At 39.0% G+C, this 21,261-nt stretch overlaps 1 protein-coding gene across 3 annotated transcripts in view; it reads left to right on the plus strand.

The window, feature by feature from the left end:
• Nucleotides 1-21,261, plus strand: part of LOC120542256 (synembryn-A-like) — a 188,066-nt gene that overhangs the window by 52,432 nt on the left and 114,373 nt on the right. The gene's annotated exons all lie outside the window — the stretch shown is intronic.

Below are 21,261 nucleotides of genomic sequence, written 5' to 3' on the forward strand. Positions count from 1 at the left end.
TGTAAATATAGGTGATGCAAACATATTTTGCAAACTTTGATGAGATCCTAAATAAATACTTTTGAAAAGACAATAACAATTAATGTCAATTTTGTGAACTTGCCTGAGACTGCACTTTTACATTTCTTTAACCTTCATACGAAAGTGCTCTTTAAGTTTTATGTGCATGAAAATGTAATAACTGTTTAAATACTAATAATTAAAGCAAACATAGGTTGAAGAGGTTGTTATTGAAGTAACGTGAAACAGAAGACTATTCATTAGTGTCCACCTTCTTAAGGTAATACTTTTTTCAGTCTTTACAGTGGGATTACCAGGATTGCTGAATTTTTATGGTCATTGTTTTTTACAGTATATCTCATGGGTAATAAATTTTAAATTTAGTCTCTTCTCATAAGATAGAGACAAGGAACAATCCTATCAAGGACTTTCTTTGCCAGTCACTTTTTTTGAAAAATTGTCTCTAGGAATACTCCTTGATACAAAAGTGACAGAGGCCATCACTGATAAGAGGCTGTTTCGAGTGTTTCCAGGTGCACTGAACAAAACTGTATAACTGAAATAACTTCATCTTGGCCTTACTTTGTGTTTTTTTAACAGGCTTAGAGCAGAGCAATTTCAAAGATAAATCTGGAGATATACCGTGTGACTGTATTTACTTTCATTGCTAATCGTAAACAAAAAATGTAATGATTTATACATAACACATAAAAGGAGACCATAACACACATGTCATATTACATATCCTGAAATGACAATCTGATTAAAAAAACAAAAAACAACAAAAAAAAACTCCAAAAACTGATTTTTTTATTATCTTTCCCCCCAATTGTATGCTGTTATGCTAAAAGGGGATATGAAATTTGCTCATGTACTCAGATGTGAGTTATATTTCTTAGTAAAAATCATATTGGAAACTTGTCAAGGTGGATGTGCTGCTCTCTAGCTCCACCGGGAGAGAAATTTTCAGGTGCTTCTTGGTGAACTGAAAGATAAATTCCCTCACCAGCATGGTGTGCCTGTTATACATTTGGTGCTATCCCCAGTAGGAACAAGACTTTAGAGGGCGACTAGAAGACAAAGGTATAGTCAAAAAAGCATAGAGAGGGTCAGAACCAAGAGAACAACTTTCGGTAACCTAAACCAAGAATTGCAAGACGAAATCAGGAGTGTAGAGAATTTAAAAACCAGCAAAACCAAGAAAATAAAATTTTTCAAAAAGGTTTGAAGTGTTTTGGAATCAATGAGGGAAGCATACATGTAGATGAATTTTTGCGACATGATTTACAGACCACAAACCTCTTAAGGATATGACCACTCCAGGATGGTCCTAGCAACAGGAATCAACTATGTAATGGTCCAAATTACAAATCAAAATTAAAACTATAACTATATTTCAAAAACTAATTAACCCAATGGATACCTTTAGTGTATCAAATCCCCCAACAGAAGCAAGCAATATTCAAAATAGGAGTCCCTGACATTTTCCAGGAGGCATGGTAAAACTATCTTAACTAGATCTTCTCATGCTAGGGAAGCAATGGCTCTACTTTGAAGTGTCCTCATGTAGTTTGAGCCTAGCAAACCCATGAAGAACTCTCCTTTTGTGTGCTTATGCTTGTAATCCTATTTTCTACTTATTACCCAGAGGCCACTGCCATAGGTGTGAATGAAGATTAATTTTCCTCATTTGGATGCACTCATATTATGAAATTAGCATACATAGGAAATAAAACAGTGTACAGAACATTTAATAGAAAAGATAAAACAAGCAGCCTTCACCTAAAAAAGCAAAAGGCCCAACTTTGCTGTGTGCGTTATTATTGCTACTTGAGAATTATTATCTATACTCTTGTAGTCATGTATGTAAAAAAAATAAGTTAAACTATTTCAAAAGATGTGGGTGAAATTAAGTTCAAAAGAATTGAAAGTTCATTTAAGGAGACAGCTTGATGAAACCATACAAATGTCTTTGCCAAAAAGTTATACTTTAAAATATATTCCGTTACGAAAAATATTTATATTTGATTCAAAGTATTGAGTTATATATTTGTGTTTTCATGATGTAAAAGTCCCAGGGAAAACTTCTAATTAAAGAAGCTGGGTCAGCATTTGGAAACTTGACTTATTAAAGCAAATGTACATGTACACTTCAGTCACAAAAATCCTTTATTATAGCTACACTGTTACTGAGTACGCTCCTTGAAAATAAAGATGAACAAGAATGTAGCAAAATGTAGAGATGCTGGCACTTATCAACTGTGTGCTGCTGGCAATTAAGACTGAATAATTCATTGCTCTCATCTCAAGCTGTTACTGGACATATGGCAAAGTAAGTTAAAATGTCAAAGCAAAAATTACACGTTTTGAATTTTTGAAAATTATCAACAGAATTGTTTAGAAAGAAAGGATTTATCAGATTTCCATAGGTTTACCACCAATGAAAGCACAGATGCATCTAACAACATGACTTGAAATTACTTGAAATGTAAACCCAAAAATTCCATAGTGTATAAAACTTATTTTGAAGGAATTTTGCAGCTGTTCAGTTGCTTTGGAAGGCAAGCAGTTTTACACAGACCACAATCTTCACTTCTGGGAAATGGTGATGTCTTCACTGGATTGTGCATCAATGATGCTGGAGAATGTTATTAGTGTTTCAGGACAGCTAAAGAGAGAAATACCACACTTAGTTCAACAACACTGCACTGCACTCCATGATGATTTTGGCATTTGTGAAAAATGAAAAGAGGTCAAGTTAACATGAGAAATTGAAGCTCTGGTGTGAACTATATACAACTAAATAATGCAAATTTAAAAAAATATTAATGCTTCTAAAAACAAGAGATCTGACAGCAACAAACTCAATGATGTTAGGTATCCAGTAACTTGGCAGTGCAGGAAATAATTAGAAATCATTAGTCAATAATTCTGAAAAAGATACATTGAATAATAACATTTTAAAATGCTGCCACATAAAGGTAACACATATTGAATACCAAGTAGCCCTAAAAGTTTTGATTGATGTTTTAAAATAGCTAGCTGCATTGGGTAAGTTGTTGCAACAACATGACCTGACATCACTAAAGAAAGCTCTCTCCTGATGATAATATTTTATGGAGTGACAAAATTAAGCCTATCCATTGCAGTGTATGCAAGTTCCCTTAACTTATATAAAGCTGCATTGCTATCATTTGTAAGTAAGCTTTCCCATAAATGGAGTACAGGAATGATCAGCCTTTGATTGTTCTCTGATACTCAAATGTGACTGCAAGTTAATAATCCTTTATGCTCAAAATACTGAAGACTTTTTAGCTTAAAATACTACCATAGTCAAACAGTACAATGTATTTAGTTTTATTGTGTATGAAATATTATGCTCTAAGCCTTATCTGTACTTTAGTATCCTGTCCATGAAAATCATGAACAGAAGGAGAGACAAGATGTGCCCTTGGTAGATCTGACACCCACATTAAACAGACTAAACCTAATGCAAATATGCAATCACTTGCTTTGCAAATACAGGAACCAAATGGCATGCAGCTGCGGCCCCCGCACCATGGCACACTGTTATAAGCTGTTATAAGCTTTTTCAGAGTCTACAAAGCACAGTTGGGATGGCCAGACTTCCATGCTGTCTTAAATAACTGTTCAAAGACAAAGAGAATTTCAGTTATTCATGGCCATTAAAACTTCATGTTGTTTCTTATTGCCATCTTTTGAATGGAGTTCCATTCCAGGACTCGGACATAGACTTTCACAGCAAGATTGATGAGTGTGATTTCTCATTAATTAACAATCCCTATTGGCCCCTTTAATACGGGAACCACCACCCTAGTCTGCCAGTCCTGAGACATCTACCCATGCAACATTCATAATATCAACTAGGTGTGTTAACAAAGATACCCTCTTAAGATCTAGTACTTTCAGCTTTTCCAGTTGCATCTCATCCACCTTTGCATAATTATTTTATGTTATTTACACACAAAAATATTGAAAAAAACACAATCCAATTAAAAACAAAGTGTTTCTAAGATAAGAAATGGAGACCATTGTCTTACAGGAGAGTGTATGCAATGTGTTAAGAAGTTCCTTCCATCTCTTGATGAGGTCCACATTTGTTCATCCATGCTGAGATCAACCTGGACAATATTGAGCCTACTATTCTTGCATTGTCTAATGGGTTTCCAGAATTTTGCGGGATTCCTGGCAGTTTTCCAGTTTGGCTGGTTCCCCTCAAATCTTGAAGCCATCAAAGCAGACAGTTTTACAGCTAGGCGGCTCTCTTGACACAAGCATCCTTTAGTTTCCTCTTACCAACACAATAGGGACAGTGATCTTATTCTTGCCCTGAGTCACCAGAAGGAATAATGGTAAAACATGTACAATCTAAAATACCCCAGAACATACACATATAATTCAACCATAAGAAGCCACCATTCAGATTATAAATAATTTAGCAAGATCTAATCATTCAGCACAGACACACCTTCATAGTTTTTTTTTTTTTCCTGACAAAAAATTCTAAGGAACTCATGTCCACTGCTATCAAGAAATTCATCGCTTTCACCTGATGTACTCATTAAGTTTATTGATTGATTGATTGGCTGTATTATTTGTCCTTTGAGTCTGTTTTCTTTTTTGTGTTTCTGCTGCTTTATGCAATTCAATTTCCCCATAGGATTAATAAAGTTTATCTAATTCAATCTAATCTAATAACTACTGCTTTTCCACAAACACTAGGAACCAGACTTAGGCTGATGGCCAGGCTTCAGGTGATTTTTCCAATTTGAGTAAAAACTTGAGCACAGATTATATGAAATGCAAGTGGTGCATTTTTGTATACATAATACACATTATGTATTATATATAAGTGGTTCTCTCAGTCTCAGTCAAAAGCCTATTGTGCCTGTAGATTTTGTCTTCACCAACACTGGTTTTAATTGGACTCCTGCTTTAATTAATTAAACAGGTGGTTATTTCCTGGTTTATTTGTTTTGATTTCACACCAGAAATTACAAAATTTGGTTTGCTAAATTTTTATTCAAACGTAGCATGCATTTATACCTGTTTATAGAAATGTTTTTTTTATCTTGGTTTTAAAGGTTTTCGTCATTGTGATCATAGTTTTTATCATGCTTTTTGGTGACTTTTACTAACTAGCTTAGGAGAGATTTTAAAAGCTGATGAATTCCAGCATTCATGGTCAATGGCCTAGATGTCTACTATGATTGTTGTTCACTTGTCATTATTGGATACAATTAAGGGAGCCACAGAAAAAGGAGAATTACTGTATTAGGAAAATGTCAAAAGAGAATGAAAGCATGTAATGCTATGTCAAAAATGCAAATATTTCAGCATTTTTTTTTAGAAGTGTAGATGTTACAATACTGCATTTCCCTTAATGAATAACAGTAATCTGTTAAAATTATAAATATACAGTGAAACTTTTCAGAGTTAAAATTACTCAGTGATTATGAAAATGGTTGGAACAAAAGCCTGCAGCTATAGTGAGCCCCTAGAACTGAATATTAGAGTCCCTGCTGTATATGGAGAAAACTATGACATTTTTTCTTTTTGTTGCTTTTTAAATCTCTTATTTGAGCTTTTATTATTTTCTTGACTTGTTTTGTATTGTACAAGTTGTCAATTTCTTCTAGTTCCTTCAATATTTTAAAGTTGCTTACCACATCATCACCATAGCATTGTTTTGCAGTCCTCATGTCAGCAAGATCCATATTCATCAGGAACTAACTGAACTATTACATTTCATGGTTGGTTTCACAAAAATTTCAAAACAAAATAAATGGGAACAAACCACAAATCAGATCTGATATCACTTCCACCTGTTTCTAAGTGATACTATAAAAGCAACATCAATTTGTATAGTTTCATAGCTGGCCTCAGCTTCTTCCTGAGCAGTGATAATTTAGAGAAAGAGCTGTCTTCACAGGAATTGCTCACCAGCAAGGTTCAGTAAATGTGAAATACTGTACTCGCTTTTGAAGACACTGATTAAAATATCCTTTTGCAAAGCACAAGATGCAAAGGACTTCCTTGATTATTTCCCCTTTTTTTTTATACACTCCATAAATTTAATAATTGAATCTACAAAATGCTCTTGCAAGTAACTAGTTTATTTCCTTTGAATCAAATCAACAGAACAACAAAATGTTTTGGTTCAATAATTATATTTAGAAATCCAAAGTTGCTATTTTGTCCCATGTGCATGTTGTGAGCACTAGGGGGTGTTGCTTCACACCAAACTCCAGACATAACCACACCAAGACAGTCCCAGGTGTAAATAAATGTGTTTTTATTCACAAAAATACCTTTTACGTGCTTCGCAATCCAGCACAGCGAAACAGACTTTTTTTCACTTCTTTCTCCACAACTCCTCCTAGAAGACTGTGTTCCATTTCCCCTACCCACTCTGACTCGCCTGACTGAGAACAAGCTGCTCCTTTTAACTATGACCCTGAAGTTCTTCGAGTGCTAGAGCATAGCTCGCTTAACACTTATGTTATCTTTCTCCGAAGTAGAATCCTCTCACCTCTTCACCTCTGCTATAGCACGTCTTTATTTGAAAACACTAGTGTCAGATCGGGGCAAATGTGAACGTGACTGAGAGAATAAAACTGAATAAAAAAAAAAAAAGCTAACCTTTACAAGTACCGTAAATTTACACTGAATGTTGCAGACTCAAATCAAATGTTTGTTTTTATTCTACAGTATAATAGTAAGAATAAGAGCAGCTCACTACTCAAATAAATCCGCAAATCCATCCCACCTTAAATCCCTTCGCACCTCTCCGTCTTTTGTCTTCTAAATGTGTTGATAAGCCAAAGCAGCAAGCAGCCTGCTATACCATCCCCCCCAACTCATCAGAACGGGCAAGAAGTTCTCCCAGTTCCTGCCTTGATTGATAATCTTGGAGTGAGCTACCCAGAATTATAAGGGGAAATAATTTGATGTATGTTTTGGGTCTGCGACAATCTATGTAAACACATTGTTAAAACAGAAACATTTTTCATGTTTTAGTAATAAATAACAAAATGTAGACATGAATTGTCTAATGTGTGAAGGCTGATGTTCAAATATCAAATAAAAACTTTCACAAAAGGTGCAAGTACAATACCACATCTTCCGTGGTGTAGTGGTATGATCTGCTGATTTATAATCCGGATGTCGTGAGTTCGAAACCAGGTCCCCGGCAAATTTACTGTTTTGAGTTGTAACCTGCTCTTATTGTTAATATTATACCATAAAAACATACATTTGATTTGTCTCGATAACAGCTGGTGTAAATTTATAGTACTTGTAAACATTAGCGTTTTTTTTTTTTTTCCACTTTTATTCTCTTAGTTACAATCACGATACAACACCCACCCCCTGCCCCTGATCTGACGCGGTTACTTTTTATCTGAAACTGGGAATAACTGTAGATGTGAGTGGTGTTTTGAGAGAGTGGAACTGGAAATTCTCTGATCTGGAGGGATAGAAGCTGACACACAAACGCTGATGAATCTGCCTTCTTTGTATCTCACCGTCACTTGAATTTTTTTTATTCAGTTTTATTGAGTGTTCCTGCTTACGCTGAATTAGTATGCATCTTATGGTCCATGATGTCAAAGCCGCACTGACAAAAAACAGAGACATAGGTATATATGATATTTGGAATAACACATTATTTATATTTATTCACACACCTTCTTGCGCTTGTAATCAGTGACCACGTTTTTTTTCCGATCTTGCCTATGCAGTCTCCTCATTTTGGTACACAGTGCTGTTTCTTTTGTACTCCAGGACATGCAGAGGAAGGAATAGTACAGAGAGGTCAGTTCCACGCTATATGCAATCATCAGATTCAAATGTTAACAGTTCACACACAACCAAGGACCGTCCTTTCTACGTTTACGACATGTGTACCTGTCGCAATGTACACACTTCTCTCTGTGCTGTGTTACTATTACACTGAAGGGGCTGGGGAAGCAGCAGTCTTGGAACAGAATCCTCTTTTGCTTTATCCATCGCCTTTTCTTGTAAGAAGTGACGATGAAGCTTCTCTGCAAGGTGAGCCATGAACACTCTTCTTTTGTCTGTGGACCTCTTACATGCCTTGCACAGTACATGTGTGTTAATCAATGCCAAGTCAAGCTTGTTATAGCATACAGCAAATTGCCACCCGCGTGCTCCTGCTGCACTGAATAAGCTCACACGTTCTGGTGCATGAAGTCAATGCAGCACTGGACAAAAAAGAAAGAGACTTTTTTGTGACATTTTGAAGAAATCATTTTTATAACCCGAATATGCTGAGTGTTGATTAGCACTGTGTAGGCCATGTAAAATAACACAGAACATAATAGGTGAAAAGCAGGTGCAGTTGCAGAAAAAAAAATCTGATTCAGTGTGTGCCAGCATTGTCTATAAAAATATGATATGAATACACATGACATAAGAAAATAACACTGAGTACAGTTGTGCAACCCATGCTGGCAAGCAATATTAATCATGACAGCTCATACTCAAATCAGATGATTTCTGGGCATACTGACAAGTCTGCCACTGTGTCAGAGACAGCTCACTTTTCTGCAGAACATCATTTGTTACAGGCCATGGTAGAATATAACTACTGAAGAAACAGAACTGTAAAGACAAAAGTAGGATAATATGCAGCCTGCAGCCATGGAAATTTGGCAAATACAGTTGCATCTATGGGGAATGCCAGAACTCCACCCACAATGTAAGCAGACAAGTGAACAGGAAACAAATCTTTACTTCAAGAAGTAGTACAAACAATCTATGATAAAATGTATTACTTTCACTTTACTTTTGTTATCACAGGCATGCCTCAGAAATATCAAAACTTTTGCTGTATTTTGGATGTATTTGGTAAGTTTTAAGGGTTTTGTTTTCATGTTTGGAACCTGGTCCCATCAACTCCGTTTTAAAATGGAAGTACCGGTTAGGTGTTTTTTTTTTTTTTAATAGTTCAAATACTTCACTTTAGAAACAAATTCTATGTGGCAAATTAATATCATGATGGTGAGAAAATAACTTTTGAGTTGAAAAATGCCACATTTATCTTTTAGCAATAATACATAATCTCTGAGATTAGCAGGGGTACAGAACCAGCATGCTTAATTACTGAAAACGAATCACCAAATGCTAAATTTGTATTATTCATTAGGTTTTTTGAAACTAAACTAATGTTTGGTTGTAATGGCGTCTCCAGTTACAGCCAGTCCAATTCAGTGACTAATTCAGTGTTAATACACAGACATAACCGAGTATGATTACCTATGTGAGGTAACTTGAAAACCACACAACAATAGCTTATTTATATTAATTCTGATATAATAATCTTGGACCACATGTTTGATTTATTAAAAGTAGCCTTAAAGCTGGAAAAATCTGAAAAAAGAAGGGAAAAGTACAAATAATGCCTCAGGTGACAGACATTTTCATATCAGAATTAATTTGAATTTGATATTAATCTTCAGTAAGTGTTATTAACCTGCTAATTTTCATAATCTGATGACAACAAATGTGATAAACCTGACAAAGTGATTTTCTGACTGACCTGAATTAAAAAGTATTGTTATAAAAACAGCTTTAAAAATTTCATGCCAATTCAAATATTCTGAATTATATTTTTTAGTGTTAGTTTTAAGCAGTTTATTTTTCAATTATTGGACAGAAAACTGTAAGTTAATAAATTTAGTATGTCCACAAGATAAAATCATCTTACCATAAATCATGTTGAAATACCCCAATGCCTAAAAAAAACACTCCATTTGTTATAACTCTGAGGGGAACCCTGTTTGCCCCACATGAAATTCAAGCATTGAACGATGTGATTTTTTTTTTTATTATTATTTTTTTTACCACGCTTTATATTAACTTCACCTGTTTATTGTCTGGTACAAATCTTGTAATCGATATTTAACCCACTGCCTATTGTCCAAATGATTTGAAATTCTGCACACTTACTCACTTCTGATGACAATACATGAATCAATAATCAGTTTCACTAATTGATCAATTGATCCATGTTAATTAATAAATTTAATTTTTATATGAAGAATTGTTCAAGATTTCACCAATAGATGGCACTAGTACCAGATAGAACTAAAGCAAACCCAAGACTAAAAAGTTGAAAATAATATATAAATTATATATAAAATACTTTTTTAAAAACCATGCTTATATTAAGTTAAAAAGTGTACTAAAAGTAAAAAATAAGTCTCTCATACATCACTCATAAAATAAAAGCATGGGCACTTTTCATCAATCAACATTAAAAAAACACTTCTTAAAATCTTAGCAAAAGCGCCCACCTTTTATTTGGAGAGTGATGTATGAGAGACTTATTTTTTACTTTTTAGTACACTTTTTAACTTAATATAAGAGTGTTTTTTAAAAAAGTATTTTTTATAAATTATGGAAATTAACAGGTTTCTAATTTTTATTCTGTATGAAACCACATTATTGTTCATTTACTAAAATATAATTTGTTAAAAAAATGGGTAGGCATATGAAAAATTAAATGTCACACTCACAAAATTTGCCTTTCTGGTGCTGGCATAAGGGCATGTGTTTTCTGTAAAACATAATTCTAGTTTGAGGAGGAGAACAAGTAGCAGTGAAATGAATAGGAAAGGGAGGCTTAAAGGATGGGAGTAGAGACACTCTACAAGCTATATTGTGACCCAGTGATTGAGGATGCATCAGAAATCTTCTCAGATATCAAGCAGCAGCAGCTTTTGTTGCAAAGAAAGCCTTAACATGATAAGAAACACAACACCTATTAATGCAACCTTTGGAAATGTATTTATTGTAAATTATTTTACTGTAAATAATATTTGGTACATAATTGTGAGTGTGCTCTGCCTCACACCTGGGTCTGGTTCTCCAGAAAATAGATTAAAGAGGATCAGTAAATTTAACACATTTTACATTGTTATTATTTAAATATTGAGAATACAGAGAAATGAGAAAGTCATATCTTTAGTGTAACTTTTTTACAATTATCTGAGTCTGCCTCAGTAGCATTTCAGTGTATCAGTGAAATAAGCTTGAAATAATTAGAAATGGTTTTAAATATTTGAATAACCTCTAGATGAGAGAGTATGTGATTGGCAATGTGCATTTTTGTAACTACAGCATATAGAAGTGTTGTTTGTTAATTGATTAAAACAAATATGGATTTTCTTCATAATGTTCCATATGATGTAAAAAATGCAATTTTTGTTACTTCACATTTTAGAATTTTAGACTTTTGTTTTCATTGCATGAAAATAAATTTCACCCTGAAAACTGATGTGAGTAATAAAAAGTTTTAGTACTGTATGTAAAATAATGAAATTAGTATGTTTTTCGGCAAACTTAAGAATGTTGCTCCTTACATACTGTATACATGTACTGTTTTAATCAGAGGATACATCATAACATTTTATGGACTGGCATTAAAATCTTAACTATTCCTGTGTGGTTATTTATTATTATGTAACAGTTATCTCCTGGCTATACCTAGCAACTTGCATTGGGAATTTCTTAGAAATATATATATCCAAATCAAAATAAAAAAAAAATGCTTCCATAAATTCCATACCTTTCCTACGCCCAAATGCTCAATGAAAATATCATCCATGTGTAACCAACATACTGAACAATGCAAAGCTACCTGCCTTTGCTCTGCCCACAGATCTCAAACCTAAAGTGTAATTGGTTAGGGGTTTGTTTGGTATAAGATTAATGGGCCATTTCACAGTGGCATGCTTATCCTACCCCAGTCTGTTCTTATTGTCAGTTGTTCAAATTTTGTTAACAAGATACAGAGTTCTAGCTATGCAAGAAAGCAAATGTAGCAGTTGTAATAGCTTGCAGAATTCTGACAAGTCATTGACTTAGCTTCACAAGATTAGAAGAATATCTTTTGAGTATAGTTCAGTGTAACAATTGTCAGTTTTAATGACAACCCCCAAAGCATGTAGTTATAGGATGAGATTCAGCAGGAGTACACAACAGGAGTTTATAGGTAGTGTCTTTATTACCTAAATGGTGACCTTTACTTTTCTAAACCTATTTGGCTTGTAAATAAAACGGCAATTGCTTATTGTATTTTTGGATAGGCACTTTCTTAAGTTATTCAGATTTTAAAAGAAACTGATATCAGAGAACGGAACATTGCCTTTACATGTTTAGAGTGGTGTTGCCAATGAGAGCCCGAACACCATCAGACAGACACTGGCAGTTCTAGAAAACACACGTTTATTTACAGTACTTCCACACAACACACAGTGCCCCTGCACAGGCCTTTAAACATCCGTGGGCCACCTTTCTTCCTCACTCTGGACCTTCGTCCTCCTCCTGCACCCAACTCTGGCTCCTCGACTGTAGGAAGGGGGCCCCTTTTACTCTCACCTAAATGTGCTTCAGGTGCTCCCTGAAGTTCTTTCGGCGGCACTTCCCGGACTCTATGAAGCTCAGGGTGCCTCCTGGCAGTGGCCCCAATGGGTTTGAACCTCCATGCTCCGTTCCCGTGGTTCCCACACTAACCAGAGCGGTTGCCCCCTTGCGGCCCGGGTGGATATATAGTCCGTCTCCCGGTCCTTCCAGGCATCCCGGCTGGGTCTGACCCCCAGCCGCCTGTGACAATATGTATAAAGTTTATTAAACATTAATCTAATTAAAGAATACATTCACTGTGTTTTTTTCATTAGGGTGATTGTTCATCAAGTGTTATATTTTGATATAACACTTAACATAATATCCTTTTGCAGTTGGTGTACAGGAATGTAATTTGAAAGTCAGAAATGTTTTTCATTAGAATAATTAAAAATATTTTAGTACAACTGTAGGTCGTGCAACATAATTCACTTTTAAATTTGACAAGACGTTTTTTTTATAATGAAACAGTGTCCCATTTTTTGAAAAAGCATTTAAAAAATTATGAAGTAATACTTAAGAGGTTTAGTTATTCAAACCTTGGGGAGATTGGCTTGCTGGTGAGGGGGTTAATTGGCTCAAGTTTCTGGCAACCCTACACATCCCTAATCACCAGCCTTATGCAGACATAATATTGCACTTATTAAACACATATGACACACAAGTCTGACATCTTTAACATGTTTTGGCATAATTTCCAGTTTATAGTTATCAGAAAATTTTCAATTAAGAAAATACAAATAATTATAAAGAAACAGATACAAATTTTCTACATGTATACATATACCAAGTGGTATGTTATACATGTTGCAAAGTACATAAAAATTAAAATATATTGAGAGTCAAGGCTTCCCAATAGTATATATAGCTTTGCCTTATATGGAATAATTGATTTACTAATAAAAGGTTTATTTGGCTTTTACATTTCGTAATAATATAAACCCAAAGTTGATTTATAATGTTGTTCCATCAAAGCTATGTAGAGTTTGAAGTTATTTCTTTTCATACTTCGCTTTGTTGCTCATATCTTAAACAGAAAAATATACCTTTTAATAATGAAAACAAAAATGAAGTCACTGTCAAACTGTAGTTACACTTTTTACAAAAATGTCTAATGGGTTTCACTCTTAAGAAGTGTAGTCACCTAAACCTTTGTTGAATGCAACACTTTAAAACAGTAATCTTTTTTCAGGAGATGCAAATTAAATAATGAAATTATCAGGGCATCTGAAATTTCAATGCAGAAAATATTTCATTTAAAGAAGCACCTCCGAAAGGTATAAGAAAATTAAAGCCTGATCTCTAGACACAAAAAAGATAAAATTAAAACAAAACATACTGCATTGATGAAGTTAAAGACACTTGCAACACACTCTTAAAAGTGTATAAATAAACTTCATTATGGGAGATGGGGTATGTGGCAAAGGCAATTGCTCAGTAAATGAGTAGGATCAATTCTAGTGGCAGAAGAGGAAAAGTCTTTGTATGAGCTATCTGGGGATGTATTGAGCTACAGAAGACCTGAGCCATCTAGCAAAGCTACCAAGGAAGGCAGTAATGAGTGGGTTCAGCCACTGAAGAAACCAGCAGTCTTTTCAGGGTCCAGCTTTATGTGAAGTCATAAGTCCATTCCTCCATCTCTCGCTCCCCTGATTCATTACATTGGTGACAGATGTGAGAGACCAACCCAATAACATCCCTGAGGCAAAAAGTACTGAAAAAACCCAAATTTAAAAAAAAAAAGTTTGATACCAGCATTTTTTCTTAGTACTGGAAGCTACTTAATTTTTTAACCATGGCCAGATTCATCAGATTACACTGTGACAACTTTGCCAGTCAGTATGACCCATGTAACCATGTTGGTACAAGAAAAAGGCATCCATCCTTTCACAAAATTATTAAAATTAGGATGGCCCAGTGCCATTTAACTCTTTACAATGGCAATTGAGCATCACAGTGAAACCTCTTCATTAGATATGGCAAGTTTGTCAGCCAGTTTGACCCATGAACTTACTTTGAGCCAGGAAAATCTCAACTGCAACATAACAAAGGAATCTTGTCACAAACCTATGAAAATAAGGGTGACAAAATGCTGTACAGCCATCTACAGCTCCTGTGAAACATCAAAGTTAATCCTAATCATTAAAAATTGGAACGTGACAAATTTGCCAGTCAATTTGTGACAGGTAGTCACATTGGTCTGTGCAAAACCCAACTGCAACTTAACAAAGGCATCTTTATTTTCTCAAAACTGTGACAACACCATGTAACCTTTTGCATTGTCCATTAAATATCATAGTTAATTTCCTTCATTTCCAGGTTTGCCAGTCAGTCTGACCTTTGTAACCACACTGGGACAGCAAAACTCAACTGCACTTTAACAAAGGTATTCACTTACTATATATGAGTTAGGTACAGGGGTCAAAATTGACAGGCAAAGTTGGCACATCTAGTCAATGTAATTAGATGTTTAATGAGAAAAAGAAGATGCCCTTGTTAAGCTGCAGTTGAACTTTTGGTATATAGGTCAAGATGACTGGCAAATTTGTCATATTCCCATACTATATATCTTTATCTAATTAACAGATTTCAATGTGTTGTTCAAAAGGGCATTATACAGTGGGGGAAATAAGTATTTAATCCCCTGATGAATTTGTAAGTTTACCTCTGTGTGTTTGTGTGCAGCCAGTTCAAGCGCAGTTGGCTCGTGATTTACTGAATTTCATCAATGACTTCAGTTGCACCATGAACATTGTAAGAAGAGGAGACCAGAGACGTAGAAAGGTTTGGGGCAGCCACCCGTTTAATTCGGTTTCCCGGCTGCAAAAGTCTTTGAGGCATATTTAAACAGTTGTTACACAACAGAGTCCAAAACAGAACTGCCTGCCTAAGCAAAGGCAGTGAGCTTTATAGCTCAGAGGGCGGAAATGATGTCGTCCTCTGGGCGGAACTGGAAGTGACATCACCCTTGGGGCCGGAACCGGAAGTGACCTCATTCTTGGGGCCGGAACCGGAGGTGGTGTGTCCTTCCTGGAAATGGCGGCTCCTGGTGGGATTTCCCGGGTAAGACCTGCAGAGAACTCAGAAAGAGCGTCAGCGTACCCCGCCCCCCCCTGGGCAGATGTATAAACAGTATTGTCTAAGCCCTTCAGCTGCTTCCCATGCACACGTGTGTGACAAGACTCCCCCCTCAGCCCAGACCCGTCGGGTCGGGCGACCTGCACCGAGGTCGTGGGCCGGGAGAGGGCATCGGCGTTGGCATGAAGGGACCCCTGTCGATGAGCGAGCGTATATTTGTACTGCTGCAGGTCAAGAAACCACCTCGTGACCCGCGGATTCGACTCCCTGTGAAGGGCCATCCACTTTAAAGGCGCATGATCCGTCACCAGAGTGAACACGCGACCCAAGAGGTAGTACCGCAGCTGCGTCACCGCCCATTTGATCGCCAAGCCTCCTTCTCCACGCGCGTACCTGGTCTCCCGTCCAACAGTTTCCGGCTCAGGTACATAACGGGTGTTCAACACCGTCGGCGCTTTGGCTCAACACGGCTCCCAAGCCTGTGTCCGCGTCCGTCTGGAGGACAAAAGGGAGAGAAGTTAGGGGAGATTAAGATAGGTGCTGAAGTCAGAGCCCTTTTAAGTCACTGAATGCAGCCCCGCTTTATCAGACCATACCACCGTATTAGGAGCTCTTTTCTTTGTCAAGTCGGTCAAGGCGCCGCTCTCGAGAAGCGAGGCACAAACCGGCGGTAGTACCCGCCAAACCGAGAAAGGATTGGACTTGCCGCTTGGTTTCTGGACGGGCCAGGCCATTATGGCTTGCAACTTGGAACACTGTGGCCTCACAGTACCCGCCCACTAGGTAGCCCAAATATTTGGCTTCTCTCAACCCAAGTAACATTTCTTGGGGTTGATGCGAGCCCGCCTCTCCCAATGTCCGTAATACTGCTGTGACCTGCTGTATGTGCTCCTTCCAGGTGCTGGAATAGATGACAACGTCATCCAGATAGGCAGCACAGAACGAGTTATGGGGCGGAGCACTTTGTCCACCAGGCGCTGAAAAGTCGCAGCCCCGTGTAACCCGAATGGAAGGACACGATACTGCCAGTGTCCGCTAGGAGTGCTAAACGCGGTTTTTTCCTTCGCGGACTCCGTTAAAGGAACCTGCCAGTACCCCTTTGTCATGTCAAGTGTAGTCAAGAATTTGGCTGGTCCCAGTCTCGAGGAGGTCGTCCACGCGAGGCATGGGATAAGCATCAAATCGGAAACTTGGTTGAGCCGGCGGAAGTCATTGCAAAACCTCCAACTGCCGTCAGGCTTAGCAATCAAGGCGATGGGGCTGGACCAGGGACTACTACTTTCCTCGATCACTCCTAGTGCCAGCATTCGCTTGATTTCCAGTTCCACTTCTACTTTCTTTGCCTCCGGAGTCTGTAGGGTCGCTCACGGACGATCACCCCGGTCAGTCACTATGTCGCGCGCAATCAGAGAGGTCCGACCTGGTTGTTCACTTACCACCTCTGGGACCGAGCGGATAGCTGCTTGAGCTCCTGTCTCTGTCTGGGAGATAGCTGTTCGCGAAATTAAGGGCACTTACTTCGCCAAGAGAGCAGGGCTGTCCGGAGGAGGGATCGGGATCCCTCTCCTTCCACGGTTTCAGCAGGTTTACATGATATATTCGCTCAGCTGGTCGGCGATTGGGCTGTTTCACCAAATAGTCGACCAATCCCTTCCTCTCCTTAATTTCGTAGGGGCCTAGCCAATGTGCGAGCAGTTTAGAGTGTGAAGTAGGAACCAATACCATGACGCGATCCCCCGGTTGGAACTCCCGAGAGTCGTACCCGGTCATACAGGCGGCCTGTGCTGATTGTGCCTCCTCGATATGACTTTTAGTATAGGTCTTATTACATCAAATCTATCGCGCAACTGGGCGATATACTCCAAAATGTTAGTGGAGGGCTGTGCCTCCCCTTCCCAGCCCTCTTTTAAAATATCTAATAAGCCCGGGCTGTCTTCCGTATAGTAATTCAAAGGGAGAGAACCCGTAGAGGCTTGAGGACTTCCGGTAGGCAAAGAGGACAAGGGGGAGGAGTTGGTCCCAATTCCTCCCATCCTTGCTGACTACCTTACGTAGCATTTGCTTGAGAGTTTGATTGAATCTCTCCACTAGCCCATCGGTTTGAGGATGATACACGAGGTTTTAAATGCTTTATTTTCAGTAACTTGGCAGTCTCCTTGAGCGTTTCCGAGGTGAAAGGCGTTCCTTGGTCCGTCAGGACTTCTCTAGGAATGCCCACGTGAAAAGACTCCTACTAGTTCCGTGCAATATTTTTAGTGGTAGCCGAGCGCAATGGAACGGCTTCAGGGAATCGGGTTGCATAATCCACGAGGACGAGTATATATTTATATCCTCGGGCTGAGGGCTCCAGGGTCCTACTATATCCACCCCAATCCTGTCAAAGGAACGTCAATAAGGGGAAGGGGAATCAGAGGAGCACGGTCCTTCCTAGGAATTTGCCGCAGTTGACACTCCGGCAGGAAATGCAAAAGCGGCGAACCTCCTCATTAATCCCGGCCAAAAAGCGGAGCTTAATGCGCTCTAATGTTTTATCGGGCCGAGATGGCCTCCAAGAAGGTGAGAGTGGCTAACTTCGCAAACCTGCCGCCGTAGGTCCGCGGGACTAGCAACAACTTCCGACCTTCCCCTCATGTTCAGCAACCCGATACAATAATTCATTATCCATGACAAAGTGAGGTCCCTGTGGCATGGGCAAATGCGTCGTTGGCGTTAACGAGAACCACTGCATTCTTTATGTGCTTCAGAGAGTCGTCATTCCACTGTTCTCTCTTGAAAGAAGCCGGTCGCTCTAAACTGAAAGTGCAACTCAGAGAGCGGGTCGGTCTGACCTCAAGGGGCGGAGAATCCTCCCTCGCTGCGGGCGCTAGTGGATGACGTAGTAGCCCGCGACGGTCCGGGAGTATCTTCGTCCCTCTCTTGGGCTACCGCCCCACTCCTGTCGGCTGATTACACGGTGTGGAAGCAGCTTGAGATGAGTCTTTATCATCTATAACGAGGCCAAAAGTTTTTCGGGGAATGCTTTCTAAACTACCGCGGTTACTGTCAGACCAGTCCCGCCCGAGGATTACGGAAGCGGAGGATCCGGGTGTACCGCACGTAAGCCGAAGGGTTCCTCCGAGACATACGTAACACCGGGCGGTATTGTACGAGCGGATATCTCCGTGTATACATTTTAGACTGGTCTTCTTTTAATCCACTGTTGCGGTAGAATAAAGCGGCGAGCAACGACAGACACGCTACTGCGGAATCAACAGCGCTGTTATTTATGTCCATTAATAAGAAGCTCCCCGTATGTTTATCCGCCAGGGATTGCTAAGGGCACACAAACAACCCGCCATTGTCCCCTACGGTCCGCCTTGTTCCCGACAGGTCGCAAGCCAGACGGCCCGGCGACTTCGGAACAGGCTCTGGATTGCGTGGAAGGGACTGCTTTAGTAGGACATAGCTCCCGGTAGTCCACAGAGCGGCTGTTCTGCCTCCCAGGTTTCACAGCCGGCCTCTGGGTTTGCAAGGTTTGAGCAGCTCGTCCATAGAATGGAATTCCCCCAGGCGGCTGGGCAAATCCTGGGTAGCTTTTAGCAGCAAAAACAGGCCACTTGCTGCACTATTTGTAGGGGTCAACTCAATGGCGTAGCCACTCACCCACCTGTTGCCAGAGAGCCATAGCCTGCTCTGACAGCCCTTTGTTGGGTTAAACTCCCAGTTTATTATTTCTTTCACCTGCCAGCCTGGGGACAACCCATCGTTAACAGGGACCTTGGTCCCGATGGGCAGCTCGGCTTTCCTGCCAAGGAGAGCATACTGAGCCACTCGTGTGTTTCCCCAGAAGCCAGCCCACGCCTGTGGGTCCCCTCTACCTTCTCCACGAGATGGGTGGTCAGCCCCGGGTTATGCTCATGGAGCAGAGCCTGCACCGCGTCCTTCCTGACCCTCCGGCGCACTCCCTGCCCTGAAACTCGGCCCCGGTACTCACCCACCTGGTTCCATGAAGTTCGTGTCCCGGTTCATCGGGACACCATCCTGCCACTACGCCACTGTAAGAAGAGGAGACCAGAGGCGTAGAAAGGTTTGGGGCAGCCACCCGTTTAATTCGGTTTCCCGGCTGCAAAAGTCTTTGAGGCATATTTAAACAGTTGTTACACAACAGAGTCCAAAACAGAACTGCCTGCCTAAGCAAAGGCAGTGAGCTTTATAGCTCAGAGGGCGGAAATGATGTCGTCCTCTGGGCCGGAACTGGAAGTGACATCACCCTTGGGGCGGAACCGGAAGTGACCTCATTCTTGGGGCCGGAACCGGAGGTGGTGTGTCCTTCCTGGAAATGGCGGCTCCTGGTGGGATTTCCCGGGTAAGACCTGCAGAGAACTCAGAAAGAGCGTCAGCGTACCCGCCCGGGCAGATGTATAAACAGTATTGTCTAAGCCCTTCAGCTGCTTCCCATGCACACGTGTGTGACAACATATAATAATAGATTGTTGCAGCAGTCTTTTTTTTTTTTTATAGTTTTTACAGTTCATTTGCAGCGTGTAAAATGATCAGTATTGCAGTAATTGTGATACTCTTTGCATGAAAAAAAATGTGTTCCATTAAAATTTCACATTTTCTTTGTGAATTGTGACGTTTACTTAAAAAGTGCAGCAAAAGAGTATTTAAGCCCTAAGATGCTGCCGAAACGCCCTGCACCTTCTAAGGCTTCTGGCAATGAAAACGCGCTTGCATGAATTACAGTACATATAGCGGTAACATTGGCATTTTACACTCTATCAGTGTAAGAGACATAGCAGTACAGTACTGTACAGTATATGGGTTTACCTTTACATTCTTTTTTTAGGTAATGTATTGAGCTGAGTTTGAAATGAAATTAATGTTTTTTGGGGGCATATTTAAGGTTTAAACTATAAAAATGGGCAATTTTTTTAACCACATCCAAAGTTTTGCGGTTTTTCACAATTTGCAGGTGTTCTAGGAACGTAACCCCCACGGATTTCGGGGGTGTTCTGTATTTATGATAGTTTCTAGGGAAAACAGCAAATGTGTCCAGGCCGTTTTATAATATCTTTGTAGAATAAGCAATACTTTATCGTCTTTTCACACTTGCTATGCTTTACTTGATAACATCTCAAATGTATACAGTGATACATGGGACAATTGCTTTTTCATTTTTAAGGAGGCACACAGCACTTTTTCAGTGAATTGTAAGGGTATCAACAAATTTGTCCACATGTGATGTGTTTTGGACAGTCCATGCAAACAACTTATTACAATTGTTCCATCTAGATGGGTTCCTAACTTAAGTCTGTTGTAGCCTGATCCCATCATGACCCTAAAGCAGTTATAGTAATGGACTGGTAAATTGTAACGACCGCCAATTCTTATCCGGGAAAAATCATTTATCTGTAATGTAAGCAGTTTAGGTATTCACTTGGGTGACATTCTATTTCAGCAATACTGTTTTTATTGTTTTTGAAATGTAATGAAATCATTAGGAGACACGTGATTTAAACATTAGTCTTGTTAGTAAGTCATGGATACATCTGCATATGCTCTTCAGATTGTTTTGAATAATTAACACTGCATATTTTTGTCTTTCTGCCAATTGAAAAAAGATTTCACTATTGGGAAATTATCTCTAGATTTGGTTTATTGTCTTAAACACTATAAGCAAATGGAGGTGGTGGCTTCAGTATCAAAGGGTAATAGAAAATTATAGACACATGCTTACTTTTCCTGTAAAAT

This window comes from Polypterus senegalus, chromosome 13 (genome assembly GCF_016835505.1).
Source record: "Polypterus senegalus isolate Bchr_013 chromosome 13, ASM1683550v1, whole genome shotgun sequence".
NCBI lineage: Eukaryota > Metazoa > Chordata > Cladistia > Polypteriformes > Polypteridae > Polypterus > Polypterus senegalus.